Genomic DNA, 24494 nt, shown 5'->3' with positions numbered 1-24494 from the left:
TTTAATTAGATTTTTTAGATGTTTTTAAATTTCATTTGATTCAATTAGCTTTGTTGAATGCATTTGGCTTTCATTTGATTCCAAAAACTATATTTGAATGTGTTTGACTTACGTTTGATTCAATTAGCTTTGTTTGAATGTGTTTGACTTTCATTTGATTTAATTAGCTTTGTAGAATGCATTTGATCTTCATTTATTTCAAAAAGCTCTTTTTGAATGTGTTTGACTTTCATTTGATTCAATTAGCTCTGTTTAAATGAGTTTGACTTTCGTTTGATACAATTAGGTTTGTTTGTATGTGTTTGACTTTCATTTGATTCTAATAGTTTTGTTTGAATGTGTTTGACTTTTATTTGATTTAATTAGATTTTTTTAGATGTTTTTTAATTTCATTTGATGCAATTAGCTTTGTTGAATGCATTTGGCTTTCATTTGATTCCAAAAATTATGTTTGAATGTGTTTGACTTACGTTTGATTCAGTTAAGTTTGTTTGAATATGTTTGACTTTCATTTGATTCGATTAGTTTTGTAGAATGCATTTGACCTTCATTTGATTCAAAAACCTCTTTTTGAATGTGTTTGATTTTCATTTGATTCAATTAGCTCTGTTTGAATGAGTTTAACTTTCGTTTGATTCAATTAGGTTTGTTTGAATGTGTTTGACTTTCATTTGATTCTAATAGTTTTGTTTGAATGTGTTTGATTTTCATTTGATCTAATTAGATTTTTATAGATGTTTTTGAATTTCATTTGATTCAATTAGCTTTGTTGAATGCATTTGACTTTCATTGGATTCAAAAAGCTATGTTTGAATGTGTTTGACTTACGTTGGATTCAATTAGCTTTGTTTGTATGTGTTTGACTATCATTTGATTCAATTAGCTTTGTAGAATGCATTTGACTTTCATTAGATTCAAATAGTTTTGTTTAAATGTGTTTGACTTTCATTTGATTTAATTAGATTTTTTTAGATGTTTTTGAATTTCATTTGATTCAATTAGCTTTGTTGAATGCATTTGGCTTTCATTTGACTCCAAAAACTATATTTGAATGTGGTTGACCTTCATTTGATTCAAAAAGCTCTTTTTAAATGTGTTTGACTTTCATTTGATTCAATTAGCTCTGTTTGAATGAGTTTGACTTTCATTTTATTCAATTAGGTTTGTTTGAATGTGGTTGACTTTCATTTGATTCAATTAGCTCTGTTTAAATGAGTTTGTCTTTCGTTTTATTCAATTAGGTTTGTTTGTATGTGTTTGACTTTCATTTGATTCTAATAGTTTTGTTTGAATGTGTTTGACTTTTATTTTATTTAATTAGATTTTTTTAGATGTTTTTTAATTTCATTTGATTCAATTAGCTTTGTTGAATGCATTTGGCTTTCATTTGATTCCAAAAATTATGTTTGAATGTGTTTGACTTACGTTCGATTCAGTTAAGTTTGTTTGAATATGTTTGACTTTCATTTGATTCGATTAGTTTTGTAGAATGCATTTGACCTTCATTTGATTCAAAAACCTCTTTTTGAATGTGTTTGATTTTCATTTGATTCAATTAGCTCTGTTTGATTGAGTTTAACTTTCGTTTGATTCAATTAGGTTTGTTTGAATGTGTTTGACTTTCATTTGATTCTAATAGTTTTGTTTGAATGTGTTTGATTTCATTTGATATAATTAGATTCTTTTAGATGTTTTTGACTTTCATTTGATTCAATTAGCTTTGTTGAATGCATTTGGCTTTCATTTGATTCCAAAAACTATGTTTGAATGTGTTTGACTTTCATTTGATTTAATTAGCTTTGTAGAATGCATTTGACCTTCATTTGATTCAAAAAGCTCTTTTTGAATGTGTTTGACTTTCATTTGATTCAATTAACTCTGTTTAAATGAGTTTGACTTTGGTTTGATTCAATTAGGTTTGTTTGTATGTGTTTGACTTTCATTTGATTCTAATTGTTTTGTTTGAATGTGTTTGACTTTTATTTGGTTTAATTAGATTTTGTTAGATGTTTTTTACTTTCATTTTATTCAATTAGCTTTGTTGAAAGCATTTGACTTTCATTTGATTCAAAAAGCTTTGTTTGAATGTGTTTGACTTTCATTTGATTTAATTAACTTTGTTTGTATGTGTTTGACTTTCATTTGATTCAAATAGTTTTTTTTGAATGTGTTTGACTTTCATTTGATTTAATTAGATTTTTTAAGATGTTTTTTCACTTTCATTTTATTCAATTAGCTTTGTTGAATGCATTTGACTTTCGTTTGATTCAAAATGCGTTGTTTGAATGTGTTTGACTTTCATTTGATTCAATTAACTTTGTTTGTATGTGTTTGACTTTCATTTGATTCAAATAGTTTCGTTTGAATGTTTTTTACTGTCATTTGATTCTAATAGTTTTCTTTGAATGTGTTTGATTTTCATTTGATCTAATAATATTTTTATAGATAATTTTGAATTTCATTTGATTCAATTAGCTTTGTTGAATGCATTTGACTTTCGATTCAATTGGCTTTGTTGAATGCATTTGACTTTCATTTGAATCTAATAGTTTTGTTTGAATGTGTTTGACTTTTATTTGATTTAATTAGATTTTTTTAGATGTTTTTGACTTTCATTTTATTCAATTAGCTTTGTTGAAAGCATTTGACTTTCATTTGATTCAAAAAGCTTTGTTTGAATGTGTTTGACTTTCATTTGATTTAATTAACTTTGTTTGTATCTGTTTGACTTTCATTTGATTCAAATAGTTTTGTTTGAATGTGTTTGACTTTCATTTGATTTAATTAGATTTTTAAAAATGTTTTTCACTTTCATTTTATTCAATTAGCTTTGTTGAATGCATTTGACTTTCATTTGATTCAAAATGCGTTGTTTGAATGTGTTTGAATTTCGTTTGATTCAATTAACTTTGTTTGCATGTGTTTGACTTTCATTTGATTCAAATAGTTTTGTTTGAATGTTTTTTTACTTTAATTTGATTCTAATAGTTTTCTTTGAATGTGTTTGATTTTCATTTGATCTAATAATATTTTTATAGATAATTTTGAATTTCATTTGATTCAATTAGCTTTGTTGAATGCATTTGACTTTCGATTCAATTAGCTTTGTTGAATGCATTTGACTTACATTTGATTCAAAAAGTTTTGTTTAAATGTGTTTGACTTTCATTTGATTTAATTAGATTTTTTAGATGTTTTTGAACTTCATTTGATTCAATTAGCTTTGTTGAATGCATTTGGCTTTCATTTGATTCCAAAAACTATATTTGAATGTGTTTGACTTACGTTTGATTCAATTAGCTTTCTTTGAATGTGTTAGACTTTCTTTTGATTTAATTTGCTTTGTAGAATGCATTTGACCTTCATTTGATTCAAAAAGCTCATTTTGAATGTGTTTGACTTTCATTTGATTCAATTAGCTCTGTTAAAATGAGTTTGACTTTCGTTTGATTCAATTAGGTTTGTTTGTATGTGTTTGACTTTCATTTGATTCTAATAGTTTTGTTTGAATGTGTTTGACTTTCATTTGATTTAATTAGATTTTTTAAGATGTTTTTGACTTTCATTTTATTCAATTAGCTTTGTTGAATGCATTTGACTTTCATTTGATTTAAAAAGCTTTGTTTGAATGTGTTTGACTTTCATTTGATTCAATTAACTTTGTTTGTATGTGTTTGACTTTCATTTGATTCAAATAGTTTTGTTTGAATGTTTTTTTTATTGCATTTGATTCTAATAGTTTTCTTTGAATGTGTTTGATTTTCATTTGATCTAATAATATTTTTATAGATAATTTTGAATTTCATTTGATTCAATTAGCTTTGTTGAATGCATTTGACTTTCGATTCAATAAGCTTTGTTGAATGCATTTGACTTTCATTTGATTCTAATAGTTTTGTTTGAATGTGTTTGACTTTAATTTGATTTAATTAGCTTTGTTTGTATGTGTTTGACTTTCATTTGATTAATAGTTTTGTTTGAATGTGTTTGACTTTCATTTGATTTAATTAGATTTTTTAGATGTTTTTGACTTTCATTTTATTCAATTAGCTTTGTTGAATGCATTTGACTTTCATTTGATTCCAAAAACTATGTTTGAATGTGTTTGACTTTCATTTTATTTAATTAGCTTTGTAGAATGCATTTGACCTTCATTTGATTCAAAAAGCTCTTTTTGAATGTGTTTGACTTTCATTTGATTCAATTAACTCTGTTTAAATGAGTTTGACTTTGGTTTGATTCAATTAGGTTTGTTTGTATGTGTTTGACTTTCATTTGATTCTAATTGTTTTGTTTGAATGTGTTTGACTTTTATTTGGTTTAATTAGATTTTGTTAGATGTTTTTGACTTTCATTTTATTCAATTAGCTTTGTTGAAAGCATTTGACTTTCATTTGATTCAAAAAGCTTTGTATGAATGTGTTTGACTTTCATTTGATTTAATTAACTTTGTTTGTATGTGTTTGACTTTCATTTGATTCAAATAGTTTTGTTTGAATGTGTTTGACTTTCATTTGATTTAATTAGATTTTTTAAGATGTTTTTCACTTTCATTTTATTCAATTAGCTTTGTTGAATGCATTTGACTTTCGTTTGATTCAAAATGCGTTGTTTGAATGTGTTTGACTTTCATTTGATTCAATTAACTTTGTTTGTATGTGTTTGACTTTCATTTGATTCAAATAGTTTCGTTTGAATGTTTTTTACTGTCATTTGATTCTAATAGTTTTCTTTGAATGTGTTTGATTTTCATTTGATCTAATAATATTTTTATAGATAATTTTGAATATCATTTGATTCAATTAGCTTTGTTGAATGCATTTGACTTTCGATTCAATTGGCTTTGTTGAATGCATTTGACTTTCATTTGAATCTAATAGTTTTGTTTGAATGTGTTTGACTTTTATTTGATTTAATTAGATTTTTTTAGATGTTTTTGACTTTCATTTTATTCAATTAGCTTTGTTGAAAGCATTTGACTTTCATTTGATTCAAAAAGCTTTGTTTGAATGTGTTTGACTTTCATTTGATTTAATTAACTTTGTTTGTATCTGTTTGACTTTCATTTGATTCAAATAGTTTTGTTTGAATGTGTTTGACTTTCATTTGATTTAATTAGATTTTTAAAAATGTTTTTCACTTTCATTTTATTCAATTAGCTTTGTTGAATGCATTTGACTTTCATTTGATTCAAAATGCGTTGTTTGAATGTGTTTGACTTTCATTTGATTTAATTAACTTTGTTTGTATGTGTTTGACTTTCATTTGATTCAAATAGTTTTGTTTGAATGTTTTTTATTGTCATTTGATTCTAATAGTTTTCTTTGAATGTGTTTGATTTTCATTTGATCTAATAATATTTTTATAGATAATTTTGAATTTCATTTGATTCAATTAGCTTTGTTGAATGCATTTGACTTTCGATTCAATAAGCTTTGTTGAATGCATTTGACTTTCATTTGATTCTAATAGTTTTGTTTGAATGTGTTTGACTTTAATTTGATTTAATTAGCTTTGTTTGTATGTGTTTGACTTTCATTTGATTAAATAGTTTTGTTTGAATGTGTTTGACTTTCATTTGATTTAATTAGATTTTTTAGATGTTTTTGACTTTCATTTTATTCAATTAGCTTTGTTGAATGCATTTGACTTTCATTTGATTCCAAAAACTATGTTTGAATGTGTTTGTCTTTCATTTTATTTCATTAGCTTTGTAGAATGCATTTGACCTTCATTTGATTCAAAAAGCTCTTTTTGAATGTGTTTGACTTTCATTTGATTCAATTAACTCTGTTTAAATGAGTTTGACTTTGGTTTGATTCAATTAGGTTTGTTTGTATGTGTTTGACTTTCATTTGATTCTAATTGTTTTGTTTGAATGTGTTTTACTTTTATTTGGTTTAATTAGATTTTGTTAGATGTTTTTGACTTTCATTTTATTCAATTAGCTTTGTTGAAAGCATTTGACTTTCATTTGATTCAAAAACCTTTGTTTGAATGTGTTTGACTTTCATTTGATTTAATTAACTTTGTTTGTATGTGTTTGACTTTCATTTGATTCAAATAGTTTTGTTTGAATGTGTTTGCCTTTCATTTGATTTAATTAGATTTTTTAAGATGTTTTTCACTTTCATTTTATTCAATTAGCTTTGTTGAATGCATTTGACTTTCATATGATTCAAAAAGCTTTGTTTGAATGTGTTTGACTTTCATTTGATTTAATTAACTTTGTTTGTATGTGTTTGACTTTCATTTGATTCAAATAGTTTTGTTTGAATGTGTTTGACTTTCATTTGATTAAATTAGATTTTTTAGATGTTTTTTACTTTCATTTTATTCAATTAGCTTTGTAGAATGCATTTGACCTTCATTTGATTCAAAAAGCTATTTTAGATTGTGTTTGACTTTCATTTGAGTCAATTAGCTCTGTTTAAATGAGTTTGACTTTCGTTTGATTCAATTAGGTTTGTTTGTATGTGTTTGACTTTCATTTGATTCTAATGGTTTTGTTTGAATGTGTTTGACTTTTATTTGATTTAATTAGATTTTTTTAGATGTTTTTGACTTTCATTTTATTCAATTAGCTTTGTTGAAAGCATTTGACTTTCATTTGATTCAAAAAGCTTTGTTTGAATGTGTTTGACTTTCATTTGATTTAATTAACTTTGTTTGTATGTGTTTGACTTTCATTTGATTCAAATAGTTTTGTTTGAATGTGTTTGACTTTCATTTGATTTAATTAGATTTTTTAAGATGTTTTTCACTTTCATTTTATTCAATTAGCTTTGTTGAATGCATTTGACTTTCATTTGATTCAAAAAGCTTTGTTTGAATGTGTTTGACTTTCATTTGATTTAATTAACTTTGTTTGTATGTGTTTGACTTTCATTTGATTCAAATAGTTTTGTTTGAATGTGTTTGACTTTCATTTGATTTAATTAGATTTTTTAAGATGTTTTTCACTTTCATTTTATTCAACTAGCTTTGTTGAATGCATTTGACTTTCATTTGATTTAAAATGCTTTGTTTGAATGTGTTTGACTTTCATTTGATTCAATTAACTTTGTTTGTATGTGTTTGACTTTCATTTGATTCAAATAGTTTTGTTTGAATGTTTTTTACTTTCATTTGATTCTAATAGTTTTGTTTGAATGTGTTTGACTTTTATTTGGTTTAATTAGATTTTTTTAGATGTTTTTGACTTTCATTTTATTCAATTAGCTTTGTTGAATGCATTTGACTTTCATTTGATTCAAAATGCTTTGTTTGAATGTGTTTGACTTTCATTTGATTCAATTAACTTTGTTTGTATGTGTTTGACTTTCATTTGATTCAAATACTTTTGTTTGAATGTTTTTTACTGTCATTTAATTCTAATAGTTTTCTTTGAATGTGTTTGATTTTCATTTGATCTAATAAGATTTTTATAGATAATTTTGAATTTCATTTGATTCAATTAGCTTTGTTGAATGCATTTGACTTTCGATTCAATTAGCTTTGTTGAATGCATTTGACTTTCATTTGATTCAAAAAGTTTTGTTTAAATGTGTTTGACTTTCATTTGATTTAATTAGATTTTTTAGATGTTTTTAAATTTCATTTGATTCAATTAGCTTTGTTGAATGCATTTGGCTTTCATTTGATTCCAAAAACTATATTTGAATGTGTTTGACTTACGTTTGATTCAATTAGCTTTGTTTGAATGTGTTTGACTTTCATTTGATTTAATTAGCTTTGTAGAATGCATTTGATCTTCATTTATTTCAAAAAGCTCTTTTTGAATGTGTTTGACTTTCATTTGATTCAATTAGCTCTGTTTAAATGAGTTTGACTTTCGTTTGATACAATTAGGTTTGTTTGTATGTGTTTGACTTTCATTTGATTCTAATAGTTTTGTTTGAATGTGTTTTACTTTTATTTGATTTAATTAGATTTTTTTAGATGTTTTTTAATTTCATTTGATGCAATTAGCTTTGTTGAATGCATTTGGCTTTCATTTGATTCCAAAAATTATGTTTGAATGTGTTTGACTTACGTTTGATTCAGTTAAGTTTGTTTGAATATGTTTGACTTTCATTTGATTCGATTAGTTTTGTAGAATGCATTTGACCTTCATTTGATTCAAAAACCTCTTTTTGAATGTGTTTGATTTTCATTTGATTCAATTAGCTCTGTTTGAATGAGTTTAACTTTCGTTTGATTCAATTAGGTTTGTTTGAATGTGTTTGACTTTCATTTGATTCTAATAGTTTTGTTTGAATGTGTTTGATTTCCATTTGATCTAATTAGATTTTTATAGATGTTTTTGAATTTCATTTGATTCAATTAGCTTTGTTGAATGCATTTGACTTTCATTGGATTCAAAAAGCTATGTTTGAATGTGTTTGACTTACGTTGGATTCAATTAGCTTTGTTTGTATGTGTTTGACTATCATTTGATTCAATTAGCTTTGTAGAATGCATTTGACTTTCATTAGATTCAAATAGTTTTGTTTAAATGTGTTTGACTTTCATTTGATTTAATTAGATTTTTTTAGATGTTTTTGAATTTCATTTGATTCAATTAGCTTTGTTGAATGCATTTGGCTTTCATTTGACTCCAAAAACTATATTTGAATGTGGTTGACCTTCATTTGATTCAAAAAGCTCTTTTTAAATGTGTTTGACTTTCATTTGATTCAATTAGCTCTGTTTGAATGAGTTTGACTTTCATTTTATTCAATTAGGTTTGTTTGAATGTGGTTGACTTTCATTTGATTCAATTAGCTCTGTTTAAATGAGTTTGTCTTTCGTTTTATTCAATTAGGTTTGTTTGTATGTGTTTGACTTTCATTTGATTCTAATAGTTTTGTTTGAATGTGTTTGACTTTTATTTTATTTAATTAGATTTTTTTAGATGTTTTTTAATTTCATTTGATTCAATTAGCTTTGTTGAATGCATTTGGCTTTCATTTGATTCCAAAAATTATGTTTGAATGTGTTTGACTTACGATCGATTCAGTTAAGTTTGTTTGAATATGTTTGACTTTCATTTGATTCGATTAGTTTTGTAGAATGCATTTGACCTTCATTTGATTCAAAAACTTCTTTTTGAATGTGTTTGATTTTCATTTGATTCAATTAGCTCTGTTTGATTGAGTTCAACTTTCGTTTGATTCAATTAGGTTTGTTTGAATGTGTTTGACTTTCATTTGATTCTAATAGTTTTGTTTGAATGTGTTTGATTTCATTTGATATAATTAGATTCTTTTAGATGTTTTTGACTTTCATTTGATTCAATTAGCTTTGTTGAATGCATTTGGCTTTCATTTGATTCCAAAAACTATGTTTGAATGTGTTTGACTTTCATTTGATTTAATTAGCTTTGTAGAATGCATTTGTCCTTCATTTGATTCAAAAAAGCTCTTTTTGAATGTGTTTGACTTTCATTTGATTCAATTAACTCTGTTTAAATGAGTTTGACTTTGGTTTGATTCAATGAGGTTTGTTTGTATGTGTTTGACTTTCATTTGATTCTAATTGTATTGTTTGAATGTGTTTGACTTTTATTTGGTTTAATTAGATTTTGTTAGATGTTTTTTACTTTCATTTTATTCAATTAGCTTTGTTGAAAGCATTTGACTTTCATTTGATTCAAAAAGCTTTGTTTGAATGTGTTTGACTTTCATTTGATTTAATTAACTTTGTTTGTATGTGTTTGACTTTCATTTGATTCAAATAGTTTTTTTTGAATGTGTTTGACTTTCATTTGATTTAATTAGATTTTTTAAGATGTTTTTCACTTTCATTTTATTCAATTAGCTTTGTTGAATGCATTTGACTTTCATTTGATTCAAAATGCGTTGTTTGAATGTGTTTGACTTTCATTTGATTCAATTAACTTTGTTTGTATGTGTTTGACTTTCATTTGATTCAAATAGTTTTGTTTGAATGTTTTTTACTGTCATTTGATTCTAATAGTTTTCTTTGAATGTGTTTGATTTTCATTTGATCTAATAATATTTTTATAGATAATTTTGAATTTCATTTGATTCAATTAGCTTTGTTGAATGCATTTGACTTTCGATTCAATTGGCTTTGTTGAATGCATTTGACTTTCATTTGAATCTAATAGTTTTGTTTGAATGTGTTTGACTTTTATTTGATTTAATTAGATTTTTTTAGATGTTTTTGACTTTCATTTTATTCAATTAGCTTTGTTGAAAGCATTTGACTTTCATTTGATTCAAAAAGCTTTGTTTGAATGTGTTTGACTTTTTTTTTTTTTTTTTTTTTTTTTTCTTTGATTCTTTGTTTTGCTTTCATTTGATTCAAATAGTTTTGTTTGAATGTGTTTGACTTTCATTTGATTTAATTAGATTTTTAAATGTTTTTCACTTTCATTTTATTCAATTAGTTTTGTTGAATGCATTTGACTTTCATTTGATTCAAAATGCGTTGTTTGAATGTGTTTGACTTTCATTTGATTTAATTAACTTTGTTTGTATGTGTTTGACTTTCATTTGATTCAAATAGTTTTGTTTGAATGTTTTTTATGTCATTTGATTCTAATAGTTTTCTTTGAATGTGTTTGATTTTCATTTGATCTAATAATATTTTTATAGATAATTTTGAATTTCATTTGATTCAATTAGCTTTGTTGAATGCATTTGACTTTCGATTCAATTGCTTTGTTGAATGCATTTGACTTTCATTTGATTCTAATAGTTTTGTTTGAATGTGTTTGACTTTAATTTGATTTAATTAGATTTTTAGATGTTTTTGAACTTCATTTGATTCAATTAGCTTTGTTGAATGCATTTGGCTTTCATTTGATTCCAAAAACTATATTTGAATGTGTTTGACTTTCTTTTGATTTAATTTGCTTTGTAGAATGCATTTGACCTTCATTTGATTCAAAAAGCTCATTTTGAATGTGTTTGACTTTCATTTGATTCAATTAGCTCTGTTAAAATGAGTTTGACTTTCGTTTGATTCAATTAGGTTTGTTTGTATGTGTTTGACTTTCATTTGATTCTAATAGTTTTGTTTGAATGTGTTTGACTTTCATTTGATTTAATTAGATTTTTTAGATGTTTTTGACTTTCATTTTATTCAATTAGCTTTGTTGAATGCATTTGACTTTCATTTGATTTAAAAAGCTTTGTTTGAATGTGTTTGACTTTCATTTGATTCAATTAACTTTGTTTGTATGTGTTTGACTTTCATTTGATTCAAATAGTTTTGTTTGAATGTTTTTTTTTATTGCATTTGATTCTAATAGTTTTCTTTGAATGTGTTTGATTTTCATTTGATCTAATAATATTTTTATAGATAATTTTGAATTTCATTTGATTCAATTAGCTTTGTTGAATGCAATTGACTTTCGATTCAATAAGCTTTGTTGAATGCATTTGACTTTCATTTGATTCTAATAGTTTTGTTTGAATGTGTTTGACTTTAATTTGATTTAATTAGCTTTGTTTGTATGTGTTTGACTTTCATTTGATTAATAGTTTTGTTTGAATGTGTTTGACTTTCATTTGATTTAATTAGATTTTTTAGATGTTTTTGACTTTCATTTTATTCAATTAGCTTTGTTGAATGCATTTGACTTTCATTTGATTCCAAAAACTATGTTTGAATGTGTTTGACTTTCATTTTATTTAATTAGCTTTGTAGAATGCATTTGACCTTCATTTGATTCAAAAAAGCTCTTTTTGAATGTGTTTGACTTTCATTTGATTCAATTAACTCTGTTTAAATGAGTTTGACTTTGGTTTGATTCAATTAGGTTTGTTTGTATGTGTTTGACTTTCATTTGATTCTAATTGTTTTGTTTGAATGTGTTTGACTTTTATTTGGTTTAATTAGATTTTGTTAGATGTTTTTGACTTTCATTTTATTCAATTAGCTTTGTTGAAAGCATTTGACTTTCATTTGATTCAAAAAGCTTTGTATGAATGTGTTTGACTTTCATTTGATTTAATTAACTTTGTTTGTATGTGTTTGACTTTCATTTGATTCAAATAGTTTTGTTTGAATGTGTTTGACTTTCATTTGATTTAATTAGATTTTTTAAGATGTTTTTCACTTTCATTTTATTCAATTAGCTTTGTTGAATGCATTTGACTTTCGTTTGATTCAAAATGCGTTGTTTGAATGTGTTTGACTTTCATTTGATTCAATTAACTTTGTTTGTATGTGTTTGACTTTCATTTGATTCAAATAGTTTCGTTTGAATGTTTTTTACTGTCATTTGATTCTAATAGTTTTCTTTGAATGTGTTTGATTTTCATTTGATCTAATAATATTTTTATAGATAATTTTGAATTTCATTTGATTCAATTAGCTTTGTTGAATGCATTTGACTTTCGATTCAATTGGCTTTGTTGAATGCATTTGACTTTCATTTGAATCTAATAGTTTTGTTTGAATGTGTTTGACTTTTATTTGATTTAATTAGATTTTTTTAGATGTTTTTGACTTTCATTTTATTCAATTAGCTTTGTTGAAAGCATTTGACTTTCATTTGATTCAAAAAGCTTTGTTTGAATGTGTTTGACTTTCATTTGATTTAATTAACTTTGTTTGTATCTGTTTGACTTTCATTTGATTCAAATAGTTTTGTTTGAATGTGTTTGACTTTCATTTGATTTAATTAGATTTTTAAAAATGTTTTTCACTTTCATTTTATTCAATTAGCTTTGTTAAATGCATTTGGCTTTCATTTGATTCAAAATGCGTTGTTTGAATGTGTTTGAATTTCGTTTGATTCAATTAACTTTGTTTGCATGTGTTTGACTTTCATTTGATTCAAATAGTTTTGTTTGAATGTTTTTTACTGTAATTTGATTCTAATAGTTTTCTTTGAATGTGTTTGATTTTCATTTGATCTAATAATATTTTTATAGATAATTTTGAATTTCATTTGATTCAATTAGCTTTGTTGAATGCATTTGACTTTCGATTCAATTAGCTTTGTTGAATGCATTTGACTTACATTTGATTCAAAAAGTTTTGTTTAAATGTGTTTGACTTTCATTTGATTTAATTAGATTTTTTAGATGTTTTTGAATTTCATTTGATTCAATTAGCTTTGTTGAATGCATTTGGCTTTCATTTGATTCCAAAAACTATATTTGAATGTGTTTGACTTACGTTTGATTCAATTAGCTTTCTTTGAATGTGTTAGACTTTCTTTTGATTTAATTTGCTTTGTAGAATGCATTTGACCTTCATTTGATTCAAAAAGCTCATTTTGAATGTGTTTGACTTTCATTTGATTCAATTAGCTCTGTTTAAATGAGTTTGACTTTCGTTTGATTCAATTAGGTTTGTTTGTATGTGTTTGACTTTCATTTGATTCTAATAGTTTTGTTTGAATGTGTTTGACTTTCATTTGATTTAATTAGATTTTTTAGATGTTTTTGACTTTCATTTTATTCAATTGGCTTTGTTGAATGCATTTGACTTTCATTTGATTTAAAAAGCTTTGTTTGAATGTGTTTGACTTTCATTTGATTCAATTAACTTTGTTTGTATGTGTTTGACTTTCATTTGATTCAAATAGTTTTGTTTGAATGTTTTTTATTGTCATTTGATTCTAATAGTTTTCTTTGAATGTGTTTGATTTTCATTTGATCTAATAATATTTTTATAGATAATTTTGAATTTCATTTGATTCAATTAGCTTTGTTGAATGCATTTGACTTTCGATTCAATAAGCTTTGTTGAATGCATTTGACTTTCATTTGATTCTAATAGTTTTGTTTGAATGTGTTTGACTTTAATTAGATTTTTTTAGATGTTTTTTACTTTCATTTTATTCAATTAGCTTTGTTGAAAGCATTTGACTTTCATTTGATTCAAAAAGCTTTGTTTGAATGTGTTTGACTTTAATTTGATTTAATTAACTTTGTTTGTATGTGTTTGACATTCATTTGATTCAAATAGTTTTGTTTGAATGTGTTTGACTTTAATTTGATTTAATTAGATTTTTAAAGATGTTTTTCACTTTCATTTTATTCAATTAGCTTTGTTGAATGCATTTGACTTTCATTTGATTCAAAATGCATTGTTTGAATGTGTTTGACTTTCATTTGATTCAATTAACTTTGTTTGTATGTGTTTGACTTTGATTTGATTCAAATAGTTTTGTTTGAATGTTTTTTTACTGTCATTTGATTCTAATAGTTTTATTTGAATGTGTTTGATTTTCATTTGATCTAATAATATTTTTATAGATAATTTTGAATTTCATTTGATTCAATTAGCTTTGTTGAATGCATTTGACTTTCGATTCAATTAGCTTTGTTGAATGCATTTGACTTTCATTTGATTCAAAAAGTTTTGTTTAAATGTGTTTGACTTTCATTTGATTTAATTATATTTTTTAGATGTTTTTGAATTTCATTTGATTCAATTAGCTTTGTTGAATGCATTTGGCTTTCATTTGATTCAAATAGTTTTGTTTAAATGTGTTTGACTTTCATTTGATTTAATTAGATTTTTTTAGATATTTTTGACTTTCATTTTATTCAATTAGCTTTGTTGAAAGCATTTGACTTTCATTTGATTCAAAAAGCTTTGTTTGAATGTGTTTGACTTTCATTTGATTTAATTAACTTTGTTTGTATGTGTTTGACTTTCATTTGATTCAAATAGTTTTGTTTGAATGTGTTTGACTTTCATTTGATTTAATTAGATTTTTTAAGATGTTTTTTCACTTTCATTTTATTCAATTAGCTTTGTTGAATGCATTTGACTTTCATTTGATTCAAAAAGCTTTGTTTGAATGTGTTTGACTTTCATTTGATTTAATTAACTTTGTTTGTATGTGTTTGACTTTCATTTGATTCAAATAGTTTTGTTTGAATGTGTTTGACTTTCATTTGATTTAATTAGATTTTTTAAGATGTTTTTCACTTTCATTTTATTCAACTAGCTTTGTTGAATGCATTTGACTTTCATTTGATTTAAAATGCTTTGTTTGAATGTGTTTGACTTTCATTTGATTCAATTAACTTTGTTTGTATGTGTTTGACTTTCATTTGATTCAAATAGTTTTGTTTGAATGTTTTTTACTTTCATTTGATTCTAATAGTTTTGTTTGAATGTGTTTGACTTTTATTTGGTTTAATTAGATTTTTTTAGATGTTTTTGACTTTCATTTTATTCAATTAGCTTTGTTGAATGCATTTGACTTTCATTTGATTTCAAAATGCTTTGTTTGAATGTGTTTGACTTTCATTTGATTCAATTAACTTTGTTTGTATGTGTTTGACTTTCATTTGATTCAAATACTTTTGTTTGAATGTTTTTTACTGTCATTTGATTCTAATAGTTTTCTTTGAATGTGTTTGATTTTCATTTGATCTAATAAGATTTTTATAGATAATTTTGAATTTCATTTGATTCAATTAGCTTTGTTGAATGCATTTGACTTTCGATTCAATTAGCTTTGTTGAATGCATTTGACTTTCATTTGATTCAAAAAGTTTTGTTTAAATGTGTTTGACTTTCATTTGATTTAATTAGATTTTTTTAGATGTTTTTAAATTTCATTTGATTCAATTAGCTTTGTTGAATGCATTTGGCTTTCATTTGATTCCAAAAACTATATTTGAATGTGTTTGACTTACGTTTGATTCAATTAGCTTTGTTTGAATGTGTTTGACTTTCATTTGATTTAATTAGCTTTGTAGAATGCATTTGATCTTCATTTATTTCAAAAAGCTCTTTTTGAATGTGTTTGACTTTCATTTGATTCAATTAGCTCTGTTTAAATGAGTTTGACTTTCGTTTGATACAATTAGGTTTGTTTGTATGTGTTTGACTTTCATTTGATTCTAATAGTTTTGTTTGAATGTGTTTGACTTTTATTTGATTTAATTAGATTTTTTTAGATGTTTTTTAATTTCATTTGATGCAATTAGCTTTGTTGAATGCATTTGGCTTTCATTTGATTCCAAAAATTATGTTTGAATGTGTTTGACTTACGTTTGATTCAGTTAAGTTAGTTTGAATATGTTTGACTTTCATTTGATTCGATTAGTTTTGTAGAATGCATTTGACCTTCATTTGATTCAAAAACCTCTTTTTGAATGTGTTTGATTTTCATTTGATTCAATTAGCTCTGTTTGAATGAGTTTAACTTTCGTTTGATTCAATTAGGTTTGTTTGAATGTGTTTGACTTTCATTTGATTCTAATAGTTTTGTTTGAATGTGTTTGATTTTCATTTGATCTAATTAGATTTTTATAGATGTTTTTGAATTTCATTTGATTCAATTAGCTTTGTTGAATGCATTTGACTTTCATTGGATTCAAAAAGCTATGTTTGAATGTGTTTGACTTACGTTGGATTCAATTAGCTTTGTTTGTATGTGTTTGACTATCATTTGATTCAATTAGCTTTGTAGAATGCATTTGACTTTCATTAGATTCAAATAGTTTTGTTTAAATGTGTTTGACTTTCATTTGATTTAATTAGATTTTTTTAGATGTTTTTGAATTTCATTTGATTCAATTAGCTTTGTTGAATGCATTTGGCTTTCATTTGACTCCAAAAACTATATTTGAATGTGGTTGACCTTCATTTGATTCAAAAAGCTCTTTTTAAATGTGTTTGACTTTCATTTGATTCAATTAGCTCTGTTTGAATGAGTTTGACTTTCATTTTATTCAATTAGGTTTGTTTGAATGTGGTTGACTTTCATTTGATTCAATTAGCTCTGTTTAAATGAGTTTGTCTTTCGTTTTATTCAATTAGGTTTGTTTGTATGTGTTTGACTTTCATTTGATTCTAATAGTTTTGTTTGAATGTGTTTGACTTTTATTTTATTTAATTAGATTTTTTTAGATGTTTTTTAATTTCATTTGATTCAATTAGCTTTGTTGAATGCATTTGGCTTTCATTTGATTCCAAAAATTATGTTTGAATGTGTTTGACTTACGTTCGATTCAGTTAAGTTTGTTTGAATATGTTTGACTTTCATTTGATTCGATTAGTTTTGTAGAATGCATTTGACCTTCATTTGATTCAAAAACCTCTTTTTGAATGTGTTTGATTTTCATTTGATTCAATTAGCTCTGTTTGATTGAGTTTAACTTTCGTTTGATTCAATTAGGTTTGTTTGAATGTGTTTGACTTTCATTTGATTCTAATAGTTTTGTTTGAATGTGTTTGATTTCATTTGATATAATTAGATTCTTTTAGATGTTTTTGACTTTCATTTGATTCAATTAGCTTTGTTGAATGCATTTGGCTTTCATTTGATTCCAAAAACTATGTTTGAATGTGTTTGACTTTCATTTGATTTAATTAGCTTTGTAGAATGCATTTGTCCTTCATTTGATTCAAAAAGCTCTTTTTGAATGTGTTTGACTTTCATTTGATTCAATTAACTCTGTTTAAATGAGTTTGACTTTGGTTTGATTCAATTAGGTTTGTTTGTATGTGTTTGACTTTCATTTGATTCTAATTGTTTTGTTTGAATGTGTTTGACTTTTATTTGGTTTAATTAGATTTTGTTAGATGTTTTTTACTTTCATTTTATTCAATTAGCTTTGTTGAAAGCATTTGACTTTCATTTGATTCAAAAAGCTTTGTTTGAATGTGTTTGACTTTCATTTGATTTAATTAACTTTGTTTGTATGTGTTTGACTTTCATTTGATTCAAATAGTTTTTTTTGAATGTGTTTGACTTTCATTTGATTTAATTAGATTTTTTAAGATGTTTTTTACTTTCATTTTATTCAATTAGCTTTGTTGAATGCATTTGACTTTCATTTGATTCAAAATGCGTTGTTTGAATGTGTTTGACTTTCATTTGATTCAATTAACTTTGTTTGTATGTGTTTGACTTTCATTTGATTCAAATAGTTTTGTTTGAATGTTTTTTACTGTCATTTGATTCTAATAGTTTTCTTTGAATGTGTTTGATTTTCATTTGATCTAATAATATTTTTATAGATAATTTTGAATTTCATTTGATTCAATTAGCTTTGTTGAATGCATTTGACTTTCGATTCAATTGGCTTTGTTGAATGCATTTGACTTTCATTTGAATCTAATAGTTTTGTTTGAATGTGTTTGACTTTTATTTGATTTAATTAGATTTTTTTAGATGTTTTTGACTTTCATTTTATTCAATTAGCTTTGTTGAAAGCATTTGACTTTCATTTGATTCAAAAAGCTTTGTTTGAATGTGTTTGACTTTCATTTGATTTAATTAACTTTGTTTGTATCTGTTTGACTTTCATTTGATTCAAATAGTTTTGTTTGAATGTGTTTGACTTTCATTTGATTTAATTAGATTTTTAAAAAATGTTTTTCACTTTCATTTTATTCAATTAGCTTTGTTGAATGCATTTGACTTTCATTTGATTCAAAATGCGTTGTTTAAATGTGTTTGAATTTCGTTTGATTCAATTAACTTTGTTTGCATGTGTTTGACTTTCATTTGATTCAAATAGTTTTGTTTGAATGCATTTGACTTTCATTTGACTTTCATTAGATTTTTAAAAATGTTTTTTCACTTTCATTTTATTCAATTAGCTTTGTAGAATGCATTTGACTTTCATTTGATTCAAATAGTTTTGTTTAAATGTGTTTGACTTTCATTTGATTTAATTAGATTTTTTTAGATGTTTTTGAATTTCATTTGATTCAATTAGCTTTGTTGAATGCATTTGGCTTTTATTTAATTCCAAAAAACTATATTTGAATGTGTTTGACTTACGTTTGATTCAATTAGCTTTGTTTGAATGTGTTTGACTTTCATTTGATTTAATTAGTTTGTAGAATGCATTTGACCTTCATTTGATTCAAAAAGCTCTTTTTGAATGTGTTTGACTTTCATTTGATTCAAGTAGCTTTGTTTAAATGAGTTTGACTTTCGTTTGATTCAATTAGGTTTGTTTGTATGTGTTTGACTTTCATTTGATTCTAATAGTTTTGTTTGAATGTGTTTGACTTTTATTTGATTTAATTAGATTTTTTTAGATGTTTTTGAATTTCATTTGATTCAATTAGCTTTGTTGAATGCATTTGGCTTTCATTTGATCCCGAAAACTATATTTGAATGTGTTTGACTTACGTTTGATTCAATTAGCTTTGTTTGAATGTGTTTGACTTTCATTTGATTTAATTTGCTTTGTAGAATGCATTTGACCTTCATTTGATTCAAAAAGGTCTTTTTAAATGTGTTTGACTTTCATTTGATTCAATTAGCTCTGTTTAAATGAGTTTGACTTTCGTTTGATTCAATTAGGTTTGTTTGTATGTGTTTGACTTTCATTTGATTCTAATAGTTTTGTTTGAATGTGTTTGACTTTTATTTGATTTAATTAGATTTTTTTAGATGTTTTTTAATTCCATTTGATTCAATTAGCTTTGTTGAATGCATTTGGCTTTCATTTGATTCCAAAAATTATGTTTGAATGTGTTTGACTTACGTTCGATTCAGGTAAGTTTGATTGAATATGTTTGACTTTCATTTGATTCGATTAGTTTTGTAGAATGCATTTGACCTTTATTTGATTCAAAAACCTCTGTTTAAATGTGTTTGATTTTCATTTGATTCAATTAGCTCTGTTTGAATGAGTTTAACTTTCGTTTGATTCAATTAGGTTTGGTTGAATGTGTTTGACTTTCATTTGATTCTAATAGTTTTGTTTGAATGTGTTTGATTTTCATTTGATCTAATTAGATTTTTATAGATGTTTTTGAATTTCATTTGATTCAATTAGCTTTGTTGAATGCATTTGACTTTCAATGGATTCAATAAGCTATGTATGAATGTGTTTGACTTACGTTGGATTCAATTAGCTTTGTTTGTATGTGTTTGACTATCATTTGATTCAATTAGCTTTGTAGAATGCATTTGACTTTCATTTGATTCAAATAGTTTTGTTTAAATGTGTTTGACTTTCATTTGATTTAATTAGATTTTTTTAGATGTTTTTCAATTTCATTTGATTCAATTAGCTTTGTTGAATGCATTTGGCTTTCATTTAATTCCAAAAAACTATATTTGAATGTGTTTGACTTACGTTTGATTCAATTAGCTTTGTTTGAATGTGTTTTGACTTTCATTTGATTTAATTAGCTTTGTAGAATGCATTTGACCTTCATTTGATTCAAAAAGCTCTTTTTGAATGTGTTTGACTTTCATTTGATTCAATTAGCTTTGTTTAAATGAGTTTGACTTTCGTTTGATTCAATAAGGTTTGTTTGTATGTGTTTGACTTTCATTTGATTCTAATAGTTTTGTTTGAATGTGTTTGACTTTTATTTGATTTAATTAGATTTTTTTAGATGTTTTTTAATTCCATTTGATTCAATTAGCTATGTTGAATGCATTTGGCTTTCATTTGATTCCAAAAATTATGTTTGAATGTGTTTGACTTACGTTTGATTCAGTTAAGTTTGTTTGAATATGTTTGACTTTCATTTGATTCGATTAGTTTTGTAGAATTCATTTGACCTTTATTTGATTCAAAAACCTCTGTTTGAATGTGTTTGATTTTCATTTGATTCAATTAGCTCTGTTTGAATGAGTTTAACTTTCGTTTGATTCAATTAGGTTTGGTTGAATGTGTTTGACTTTCATTTGATTCTAATAGTTTTGTTTGAATGTGTTTGATTTTCATTTGATCTAATTAGATTTTTATAGATGTTTTTGAATTTCATTTGATTCAATTAGCTTTGTTGAATGCATTTGACTTTCAATGGATTCAATAAGCTATGTATGAATGTGTTTGACTTACGTTGGATTCAATTAGCTTTGTTTGTATGTGTTTGACTATCATTTGATTCAATTAGCTTTGTAGAATGCATTTGACTTTCATTTGATTCAAATAGTTTTGTTTAAATGTGTTTGACTTTCATTTGATTTAATTAGATTTTTTTTAGATGTTTTTCAATTTCATTTGATTCAATTAGCTTTGTTGAATGCATTTGGCTTTCATTTAATTCCAAAAACTATATTTGAATGTGTTTGACTTACGTTTGATTCAATTAGCTTTGTTTGAATGTGTTTGACTTTCATTTGATTTAATTAGCTTTGTAGAATGCATTTGACCTTCATTTGATTCAAAAAGCTCTTTTTGAATGTGTTTGACTTTCATTTGATTCAATTAGCTTTGTTTAAATGAGTTTGACTTTCGTTTGATTCAATAAGGTTTGTTTGTATGTGTTTGACTTTCATTTGATTCTAATAGTTTTGTTTGAATGTGTTTGACTTTTATTTGATTTAATTAGATTTTTTTAGATGTTTTTTAATTCCATTTGATTCAATTAGCTATGTTGAATGCATTTGGCTTTCATTTGATTCCAAAAATTATGTTTGAATGTGTTTGACTTACGTTTGATTCAGTTAAGTTTGTTTGAATATGTTTGACTTTCATTTGATTCGATTAGTTTTGTAGAATGCATTTGACCTTCATTTGATTCAAAAACCTCTTTTTGAATGTGTTTGATTTTCATTTGATTCAATTAGCTCTGTTTGAATGAGTTTAACTTTCGTTTGATTCAATTAGGTTTGTTTGAATGTGTTTTGACTTTCATTTGATTCTAATAGTTTTGTTTGAATGTGTTTAATTTTCATTTGATTTAATTAGATTTTTTTAGATGTTTTTGACTTTCATTTGATTCAATTAGCTCTGTTGAATGCATTTGGCTTTCATTTGATTCCAAAAACTATGTTTGAATGTGTTTGACTTACGTTTGATTCAATGAGCTTTGTTTGAATGTGTTTGACTTTCATTTGATTTAATTAGCTTTGTAGAATGCATTTGACCTTCATTTGATTCAAAAAGCACTTTTTGAATGTGTTTGACTTTCATTTGATTCAATTAGCTCTGTTTAAATGAGTTTGACTTTCGTTTTATTCAATTAGGTTTGTTTGTATGTGTTTGACTTTCATTTGATTCTAATAGTTTTCTATGAATGTGTTTGACTTTTATTTGATTTAATTAGATTTTTTTAGATGTTTTTGACTTTCATTTTATTCAATTAGCTTTGTTGAATGCATTTGACATTCATTTGATTCAAAAAGCTTTGTTTGAATGTGATTGAATTTCATTTGATTCAATTAACTTTGTTTGTATGTGTTTGACTTTCATTTGATTCAAATAGTTTTGTTTGAATGTTTTTTACTGTCATTTGATTCTAATAGTTTTGTTTGAATGTGTTTGATTTTCAATTGATCTAATAAGATTTTTATAGATAATTTTGAATTTCATTTGATTCAATTAGCTTTGTTGAATGCATTTGACTTTCGATTTAATTAGCTTTGTTGAATCCATTTGACTTTCATTTGATTCAAAAAGTTTTGTTTAAATGTGTTTGACTTTCATTTGATTTAATTAGATTTTTTAGATGTTTTTGAATTTCATTTGATTCAATTAGCTTTGTTGAATGCATTTGGCTTTCATTTGATTCCAAAAACTATATTTGAATGTGTTTGACTTACGTTTGATTCAATTAGCTTTGTTTGAATGTGTTTGACTTTCATTTGATTTAATTTGCTTTGTAGAATGCATTTGACCTTCATTTGATTCAAAAAGCTCTTTTTGAATGTGTTTGACTTTCATTTGATTCAATTAGCTCTGTTTAAATGAGTTTGACTTTCGTTTGATTCAATTAGGTTTGTTTGTATGTGTTTGACTTTCATTTGATTCTAATAGTTTTGTTTGAATGTGTTTGACTTTTATTTGATTTAATTACATTTTTTTAGATGTTTTTTTAATTCCATTTGATTCAATTAGCTTTGTTGAATGCATTTGCTTTCATTTGATTCCAAAAATTATGTTCGAATGTGTTTGACTTACGTTCGATTCAGTTAAGTTTGTTTGAATATGTTTAACTTTCATTTGATTCTATTAGTTTTGTAGAATGCATTTGACCTTTATTTGATTCAAAAACCTCTGTTTGAATGTGTTTGATTTTCATTTGATTCAATTAGCTCTGTTTGAATGAGTTTAACTTTCGTTTGATTCAATTAGGTTTGGTTGAATGTGTTTGACTTTTATTTGATTCTAATAGTTTTGTTTGAATGTGTTTGATTTTCATTTGATCTAATTAGATTTTTATAGATGTTTTTGAATTTCATTTGATTCAATTAGCTTTGTTGAATGCATTTGACTTTCAATGGATTCAATAAGCTATGTTTGAATGTGTTTGACTTACGTTGGATTCAATTAGCTTTGTTTGTATGTGTTTGACTATCTTTTGATTCAATTAGCTTTGTAGAATGCATTTGACATTCTTTTGATTCAAATAGTTTTGTTTAAATGTGTTTGACTTTCATTTGATTTAATTAGATTTTTTTTAGATGTTTTTTGAATTTCATTTGATTCAATTAGCTTTGTTGAATGCATTTGGCTTTCATTTAATTCCAAAAACTATATTTGAATGTGTTTGACTTACGTTTGATTCAATTAGCTTTGTTTGAATGTGTTAGACTTTCATTTGATTTAATTAGCTTTGTAGAATGCATTTGACCTTCATTTGATTCAAAAAGATCTTTTTGAATGTGTTTGACTTTCATTTGATTCAATTAGCTTTGTTTAAATGAGTTTTGACTTTCGTTTGATTCAATTAGGTTTGTTTGTATGTGTTTGACTTTCATTTGATTCTAATAGTTTTGTTTGAATGTGTTTGACTTTTATTTGATTTAATTAGATTTTTTTAGATGTTTTTTAATTTCATTTGATTCAATTAGCTATGTTGAATGCATTTGGCTTTCATTTGATTCCAAAAATTATGTTTGAATGTGTTTGACTTACGTTTGATTCAGTTAAGTTTGTTTGAATATGTTTGACTTTCATTTGATTCGATTAGTTTTGTAGAATGCATTTGACCTTCATTTGATTCAAAAACCTCTTTTTGAATGTGTTTGATTTTCATTTGATTTAATTAGCTCTGTTTGAATGAGTTTAACTTTCGTTTGATTCAATTAGGTTTGTTTGAATGTGTTTGACTTTCATTTTATTCTAATAGTTTTGTTTGAATGTGTTTAATTTTCATTTGTTTTAATTAGATTTTTTTAGATGTTTTTGACTTTCATTTGATTCAATTAGCTCTGTTGAATGCATTTGGCTTTCATTTGATTCCAAAAACTATGTTTGAATGTGTTTGACTTACGTTTGATTCAATGAGCTTTGTTTGAATGTGTTTGACTTTCATTTGATTTAATTAGCTTTGTAGAATGCATTTGACCTTCATTTGATTCAAAAAGCACTTTTTGAATGTGTTTGACTTTCATTTGATTCAATTAGCTCTGTTTAAATGAGTTTGACTTTCGTTTTATTCAATTAGGTTTGTTTGTATGTGTTTGACTTTCATTTGATTCTAATAGTTTTCTATGAATGTGTTTGACTTTTATTTGATTTAATTAGATTTTTTTAGATGTTTTTTACTTTCATTTTTTTTCAATTAGCTTTGTTGAATGCATTTGACATTCATTTGATTCAAAAAGCTTTGTTTGAATGTGATTGAATTTCATT

The sequence above is a fragment of the Chenopodium quinoa genome, unplaced genomic scaffold (genome assembly GCF_001683475.1).
Source record: "Chenopodium quinoa cultivar QQ74 unplaced genomic scaffold, ASM168347v1, whole genome shotgun sequence".
In the NCBI taxonomy this organism is placed as follows: domain Eukaryota; kingdom Viridiplantae; phylum Streptophyta; class Magnoliopsida; order Caryophyllales; family Amaranthaceae; genus Chenopodium; species Chenopodium quinoa.
This window is presented reverse-complemented; position numbering follows the sequence as displayed.